Source organism: Brienomyrus brachyistius, unplaced genomic scaffold (genome assembly GCF_023856365.1).
Source record: "Brienomyrus brachyistius isolate T26 unplaced genomic scaffold, BBRACH_0.4 scaffold101, whole genome shotgun sequence".
Classification (NCBI taxonomy): Eukaryota; Metazoa; Chordata; class Actinopteri; order Osteoglossiformes; family Mormyridae; genus Brienomyrus; species Brienomyrus brachyistius.
This window is the reverse complement of record NW_026042376.1, coordinates 341406-349984: the sequence shown is the minus strand read 5'-3', so window position 1 is coordinate 349984 and position 8579 is coordinate 341406. Positions and strand designations below refer to the sequence as shown.

Here is an 8579-nt window from a genome sequence, read left to right as displayed (position 1 = left end):
AGGCGAATGGGGTGTCTATGTTATGGACAAGCTCAATTCTGACATTTATTAATTCACAGGCTCAGCAATATCAATGGAACAGAACATGCTTCTGTCAGACACGTGAATTGCATATGCTTACACATAAATGCAGCTAGGCTAATCTGTTGTATGGATGACAAATTCTATTACTTCATTTGTATTTATTATTCAAAAGACTCGTTTATTTCTGTTATTTTATTACAAAAAAAAAAAAACCTGATGACGTCTTTCGCCAGCAGGGGCGCCATCGTCGTCACGAAGGGAAAAAAACAATCGATTAACCTCACATAAGAGCACCAGGTAACGCTTCCCTACATACTTCTCGGCCCTACCTTCTTCCATGATGGAGTACTTCTGAATTAGCCACTCCACGATATCATTTCCTGGGAAGGCATAGCGAGGAAGGCATCTAGTTAGAGTCGAGAAATGCATTAAGCCGTCATAAATCAAAAACGCTGAACTCGATAAATAAATTACATAAATAAATATGAGCGCAAGGAGATCGATGACAGTCTTAATGCACAGGATTCCCGAAGACCGCCGATGTATGGGCTTTCCTGTGAAGGGCTTAAATGACCATTAGGACCCGGCCCCCGGGACACTGCACGGCCGGGTGTAAGACAACCCGGGCGGCACGAAAAATTATTTTTAAAAAGTAAAATATGTATCGTGCACCTGTCATCGCATGTGGAATCACTGTGATTAACAGTCTTTGATTCTTCATCTTTATCCCCATGTCGGGATCTTGCATCGCCACAATGACTTGTTCAATCTGGGATAAGAAGAATAGTCAAAATCGTGAAATCAAGGTGACGACAGACATAGTGAAAACGTTCAACCTAGTAATATAATAATTGCTTAATGTGTGATTTGATATGTAATCGTTATATTCATCATTAAATCACCGGAGAGACACACTCATATATTTAGGCATATATATAAGTAAACTACAAGGTTTTTCCTCTGACTATCTTAACTGCACGTCAAAGACGTTATCGGATATTCCCGACTACAGACTTTCGGTTTGATCATTTATTCGCGTTATTAATTCGGCTCCTGATTACATTAAACTAAACATGCTCAGATTGTTACAACCTTTGCTTGTCGGTTATTTTTGGGATCTTTCTGGATGGGCTCAAGGCGGGGTCTGTAAGCACAAGCAAACTGCCAGCACTTTTGTTTTACATGAAAATAGTTTGATGTCGGCCTATTGCGTTATTGTCTGGCTATAATTTGGAGGCAATATTAAACAATAGGCCCATATATTGTAAATATACATGTTGTGTTGTTTTGTTGTTATCACAAACGTATAGCCTGATCATAAATTTCATGGATACCTGGATGTTGTATGTTCCATTATATTTATGAATGAATGATTTATGTGAAGTCTGGCTTAGATTCGAGAATTAATCATATAGATTAAAAAAAGTTTTCATTTAAAACTTATCTCATATAATAAAATCCTCGTCCGAACGAACATATGTCAGAATGAAAAAACATTTAAATTATTTTTGTGATGCATCAGTATCAATAGCTACAACGTCATAACAGATATAGATATAATGCGGTTCATACTTTTGAAGTTGATGCGTATCTCCCGAAAAAAATCAACTCCAGAAGAGTCCGCGTCTGTAAATGCCTGAACTTCGGAATCGATCCTACCTTTGTTAGGCGCGGCATCTGTGTCTTGCAGCTGTTCCCTTGGATAAAGATGTTAATTGTCATGCTTACAGCATCTCGATCTCCGGCGTTTGTGAAGTTGGGATTGATGCTGTCCTGTGTTTTTTTTTTCCTTCCACACTTAAGCTCTGCTTGTTACTGCCCCATAGCGGAGCGCAAGTGAAACGGACTACCGGAGATTTGCACTGTTTTTCTGTTAGTGTGTATAATCAAAATATGACTCAGTTTGGCCAGTTAGAAAAATATGATAATAGAAAAGTATTCTTTTCCTCTCACTTTTTTTTCTTGATTTAATTACCGACTTCACGTACTTACACTGTGTCCCGTTGCACGATGTAATATTGCGAAACTATGATTTTGTGGCAGTGTTTTGTAAAGGAATTTTCCGTTTAATCATCGTCTTAGTATAAAGCTATATGGTTGTTCTGGTATCAGTGGACGTACATTATGTATTTTTTCTTCTCTTGAGCACCATGGTCATGACATGAAGCTCAGTCATTGATTACTCGCAAATGTTAGTAGTCATCCGCTGTTTATCTTGAAGATGTAAAAGTAGTGCGCGTACATCTCCTCGTTAGTATAGTGGTGAGTATCCCCGCCTGTCACGCGGGAGACCGGGGTTCGATTCCCCGACGGGGAGAGTCTGCATCTTTTTGCCTCGGTCTCAAAAGGCACCAAGCTAGAACCGGCCCCGTGTTAGTGGAAACGGGGCTTGTGACTTGTACTCATGCATAATATTCTGCGGGTCGCTCAGCAGCGCAGCATATGAAACTAGACTCGGATTGTAAGTGTGTGGTTTTGATAATTGATGTATGGATGGATGGATCCTTAATAAGAGATATAAACAATAAGGTCCAGTCGCCAACTAATCATGTAAAATACGTCATAAACTCATGGTTGTTAAACCCAGAATAAAAATGAAGACGTATAACTAGGAAAGTCAACTTGCACATTTCAATTTTGGTTCGATATAATCACGTTGTCCTTAACCCTCCAGTGCAGGAGGGGACGGTAATGCGCATCGAATGTTTCCGAACCTGTGTGTGATACAACCGAGGAAGAGCCGATGACTTCGGGGGAGGAGGGGCAGGCGACTCGGAAGAAAAAGCAGCAGAACCCAATGCAGCCTGTAGCCCATTCAAAGGCCTACTGTTGGACCTCTGCTTATTTTGCAATACGTCTTTAGTACGGACTGAAAAATGTCCGATTTCGATGAGTTTGAGAAGCAGTTAAGCGAAAATCGGCAAGGTAAGTTTGGCTTTGAAGATCGGTGTATGCTCCCTGTTTTAGGGTAATAAAGTGGCCGGCGTGTCCTAGCGCCGAGGATGGTGCGGAGGGCACTTCTGCTGGTTCCGAAAAGAAAAGCGCGGCTGGGAAATCGGTGCCTTTTATCCGAGCGCTCGCCGATTCTGAAACCTGCCCGATTCTTCTTCTCCCAGCTGCCGCAGGATCCCCGAAAACTGACCGCTTTGGTAAATCAGTGACATTCTTTGCTTGGCATTGTTATAGAGATCGCTAGGCCTGCATCCATCAGTGCCCGGCGTACATAACATGGACATTTCAATGAAACGTTATTGGGGTGCACTCGATGTGAAAGCCTGCGGTTTTATTTATTTAATTATTTACCATTATACACTTGGATCATAAATTGCGACCCGCGTATTTTCATTCGCAGTAACACACTATGCATGGATGTTTGTTGCAAGCGTTATATTTTCAAGATCACGTTTAAAGTTTTATGCAAATAAAAACGACCGCGACCACTTGATTTAAAGTCCGCACTTAATAACAGTGTTAGTTACTTGGTTTTTAAATACTACGACGAGTTTTCTATATAATGATATGATTTTGTCTCTTTCCGATGCACAATAGCCTTTCCCTTGGGTCCGAAATGCTGGCCCTGTCATCCGTACAGAATAAGTCTTTCTCACACGATCGCCGTTTCTTCATGATGTATAGACTCTAAAAATCAGCCGCGTTCCCTGGAATCATAACAACTGCTTTTAGGTCGTTATTGCAAAGTCTTGCACCTGTATCTACCTTTACAGCGGATAGCAGTAACTAACAATGATGTACAGTTATATAACAATACACATATAACTTCATTAAAGTGCAGAGAATCCAGTAAACTGAATAAACTTAAGCCATACTAACGCAACTGAAATATACAACATGCGTTACAACGGAGTCGAAAGTAGGATTGATTTATGTACCTATCAAATGGCAATCTTGTCATATCAGCTCCTTATCACTAAATCACTAAAATGTCATTCGAAACGACCTGATTCGGCTAGACGAGCACTAAGTGCCGCCGTGTTTGATAAACTAGCAGTTCCAGTCATTCATATCTGCGCTCTGACTATGCCTGCGATTGCGGTAATTGGTTATTACCGATTTACGTAAGATGCATTGGCCGCTCCGTGTCTGTACTTTTGCAGCGGTGCATTACCGTAACGCTGTTATAACTGATGCATGAAGCTGATTCCTCGAGCAGCACCTGCGTTTAAATGCTTCACTGAAAACTGCACCTTCAGGGATTTATTTAAGCTTCTATATGAAGGACCTGCTGGGATAGAAAGGTGATATTTTATTGCTAGTTTAATAAAGTGCTGTCTGTCAGATTGAAACGATATTAATTACCCATCCATCGTCCAACCAGTTATCTTAGTCAGGCTCCCCTGGAGCCTATTCCAGGCAAATTCCCCATACAGAGAGCAGAGGCAAAATTCAGGCCTCCAGACTCGGAGGCGTGAGGCAACTGTACTCACCACTGTGCTCCTATATCATTAATTAGTCTGGTTATGTTTTTATTGTTTCACAACAGACTGACATTCAAGGGGATGTCCTTGTGCCCTTGAAATTATTAGCCATTGAGAGATGGGTGTGTTTGTTTCAGGAGGGTGTGATTGAATATGTGAATTGAATGGAGGTGCTTCATTCTGGTGAGGAAACTGGGGAGTTAGACCCCGTACCACATCTTGGTCTCCGTAAGTGACTTTTAAGGCATAGCGCTGGGTCAGTCAGCATCCAGCACCCCAGGGAAGTTGGTAATATGATTACTCTGTGACTCATGGGCTTCAAACCCACAACCATCCGGACACACATTCATAATCCCTCTGAGTTACACATCTTGGATTTATCGAAATGGATGGTAGGGGGGCAGTCATGTCGCTCCGCCCACCGTCTCACTGGTACCACGGTGTCGTCCCCCAGAGCGGGAGAAGGAGCGACACAAGAAGCGTAGCCGCAGCCGGTCTCTGAGCCGTGGCGAGAAGCACCGCCGCTGGAGCAAGGACTCCAGGGGGCGGAGTCACGAGAAGCGCAGCAGCAGCCGCGACCGCAAGGGTCGTGACCGACGGAGCAGCTCACGCGAGCACAAGAAGCACAGGTACCCCCCCTCACGGTCCCGGTTACAGGCACTGAAGCTGATATCTAGCATGGTTTGAGGCCTCTTAACAAGTTTCTTTCACAATCAACCAATTGGTTTCTTCGTGGTGGGAAGGGGGACTGTACCCATATTAAATTTTAACTGGCGTTTATAAGTAGCCCCCGCCATAGCGATGGGACCTCAAAGCCAGCCTAAAAAGTGGCGCATGGTCACACCCTCATGACCTTAAACTGCCTGCGATCCAAAGTTAAATGTAAACATTCTGCCATCTGTTTGTTTTTGCCAGATTCTGAGTGTTTACACTGTATTGTTTGGGGAAAACAACCTTCTGTTTTGTGTTTGGGCAGCTACTCTCCTCGGAGAAGCCGTAAGAAAAGGACATACAAGTACTGGGATGTTCCCCCTCCGGGATTCGAGCACATCACCCCCATGCAGTACAAGGCAATGCAAGGTTTGGATGCGACGCTTTCATGTGTGCTAGTTCAGTATTGCAAGGTTATGGTATATTGGTTGCAATGAAAGCATTTATTCTGGAGTGCCCTCCTCCCCCCTGCTGGTCAAAGAGGGAATAACACTTGGGATGATTTCAGACAGTGTGAAGAGAGCTTAAACCTAGGGGTTAGAAGCAAATGAAGGCGACGATCCGGATGTTCTGGCCGTCCCTGGTTGGGGTCTTGAAGCCCTTTCTCCTCCCCACAGCTGCAGGGCAGATCCCCACGATAGCTTTACTGGCAACATCCACCACCAGCGGCGTGGCAGTGACGCCCACCCAGGTGCCGATGGTCGGCAGCCAGATGACCCGGCAGGCCAGGCGGCTTTATGTCGGCAACATCCCCTTCGGCCTGACGGAGGTGAGTCCAGGCAAAGTCCCGCGTTGCCTTCTGTCATGCATACTGGTGTCATGTGTAGCTCAGTGAGTTAGGACACTGAGCCGGTCACAAGAAGGTTGTTGGTTCAAATCCCTTGGGCAGCAGAGTGATTTCACCATTGGGCCCCCGAGCGCAGCCCTTAAGCACTATTTGCTCTAGGAACTGTCTGGTCCTGCTTCTTCAATGAAATGTATGTTGCTTTGGATGAAAGTGTCCGCAAAATAAATAGATAAATGTACTAGACTTGTCAGTCATTTTTTTTCTCGTTTGCCTGTTTTGATGTCTTCAGACGTCTGCCTGTCTTCATTCAGTGTGTCTGCCTGTCTTTTTAGGAGGCCATGGCGGATTTCTTCAATACCCAGATGCGATTGGCTGGCTTATGTCAAGGTCCCACCAATCCCGTCCTCGCTGTTCAGATAAACCAGGACAAGAACTTTGCCTTCCTTGAAGTAAGAGTCTTTCCTGCCTAATGGCTGCTGTGTCCAGGCGGAGACCGCAGCCTTCCCTGATTAACGACGTTCTTCGTTCTGCCCTAGTTTCGGTCCGTGGATGAGACCACGCAGGCAATGGCCTTCGACGGCATCATTTTCCAGGGTCAGTCGTTAAAAATCAGGCGGCCCCACGACTATCGCCCCCTGCCTGGCATCTCAGAGCAGCCCGCCTTCCACGTACCAGGTCCGTTTTGCTTGTCGCCGTCATAACCTTAATCTTTATTTACCTTTGAAGAGCCGATCGGCAAGGCCAGTTTTTTGTACTCGTTACGGACTGACTGTCCTTCGCAAGCTGCGGATGTCTTGTCATATAAAGAGGGAGACTTTCACTTTTATTTACTTAATGTTGTAAATATTTAGCAGACAGTTTTATCCAAAGTGAAGAATGTTTTTTTTTTTTTTTTTTTTTGAGAAATCAGGGTCAGCCTGTCCCTAGAGCAAACTCGCCGGCCCAGTGGTGTGATCACCAGTGATGTGAACCAGTGATCTTCTGATGATAACGCTGGCATCCTAACCAGCTGAGCCACACACACACACACCACAGCTCAGTCACTCACTTCTTACTGTTAACATAGGGGTGTTGTGTGGCTCTGTGATGTTTGCCCATGAAAAGAAGGTTGCTGGTTGGCAGGGTTGGCAGAGTGATTTCACCACTGGGCCCTTGAGCAAGGACCCTAACCCCCAAATTGTTCTAGGGTTGCTGGCTCCTATTCTAGTTAAAAATTCTGGACACACCTACTGAAAATGACTTGTTTTTCAGCAAGATAATGACCCAAAGCCCACCTTGAAGGTTATGCAAGTAGCTTATTACCTTGTGAACTAGGAAAGAGATGGTCCCCACAGCCCCCCAACCTAAACTCTATAGAGCTGGTTTGGGATCAGTTGGATGAGAGTAAGAGTAAGGTAGCCAGCTTGCGCGCAGAACTTGTGGAAACTCGAGGACTGTTGGAGAAACGGTCCAGGTGGGTACATATGTTAGCTGGTTGAGTCCGCAATGCTGTCATCGAAGCCAATGGCTCCTATTTTGAAGAGACAAAAATTTTGTCTTTGCAGTACTTCATATGCATAACTTCCATGCCCAAAGGCCTTTTACTATAAGGTGAATAACAGCTAAAATAGAGACAAATGCATTAAGAGCAGGTGTGTCCATACTTTTGACTGGTGCTGCATGTGTCAGCATCTCCCATGGAGAGCAAGATGGGAGAGACAAAAAACAGTCGTCAAACTGCCCCAGTATTTAGGTATTTTTTTGCTGGAGTTACATTTATCTGATATTATATAGGAGATAACGACGTCATACTGATTTGAAGTTGGCTTATTTCACTCGCGCCGTTTGCTCGTGGTCATTATCCGGCATGTTGACGGTTTGCTGTGATCGGCCGGCTTTGGGCGCCGTGCCGCTCTGTCTGCAGGGGTCGTCTCCACCGTGGTTCCAGACTCGCCACACAAGCTCTTTGTCGGAGGCCTGCCCAACTATCTCAGTGACGATCAGGTACCCCGCCCTCAGTCTCTGTCGCCGGGGAGCCGACCCACAACCCTCCTGTGTTTCTGTCCCACTGCTGCACGTGGAACTCAAGCAGGCATGCACACACACGCACACGCACGCACGCACGCACGCGCACGCACATACATACATAAAATAAACACTCGTCTCTGTGTAACTGATTAGTAGGAAAAGAAAGCCTGTCAAAGTTACCTCACCGCTTAAAATTCATTACAAGATACTGGGGGGTCAAATGTCAGCATCATGTTTAAAGCTAGCTGCTGAAAATAGCCGCACATTTGAGGTTTTTTTTTTTTTTTTTTAAAGATATTCATGGGATTTATTAAACATTTATTAGACATGTAGGTAATGAGTTGACAGTTACATTACGCTCATTGTTTATCCAGCTGTAAATTATGAAGATATTGAGACCCCGCTAATGTAAAAGGTACGTTTCCCAAAACCTCATGTTATCGACTTGCATAGTTGGAACCATTCAGTTGTTATCTAATGTTGTTAGCAAATAACCTTATTAGCAACAAAGGCTTTGGGAAACGTGCCTTACAGCTGGCGGCTTGCCAAACCAGTCACGTAGCCAGTCCCTGTGCTGCCTGTTGCTGGGTACCCTGGAATATTTGTATATCGGG

General features: G+C 44.6%; 1 non-coding gene across 1 annotated transcript; it reads left to right on the top strand.

The window, feature by feature from the left end:
* The first annotated feature begins 2269 nt into the window (after nt 1–2269).
* On the top strand, nt 2270–2341 carry trnad-guc (transfer RNA aspartic acid (anticodon GUC)). Its single transcript has one exon. It is a non-coding gene; the product is annotated as a tRNA-Asp (tRNA).
* Nucleotides 2342–8579: the final 6238 nt, after the last annotated feature.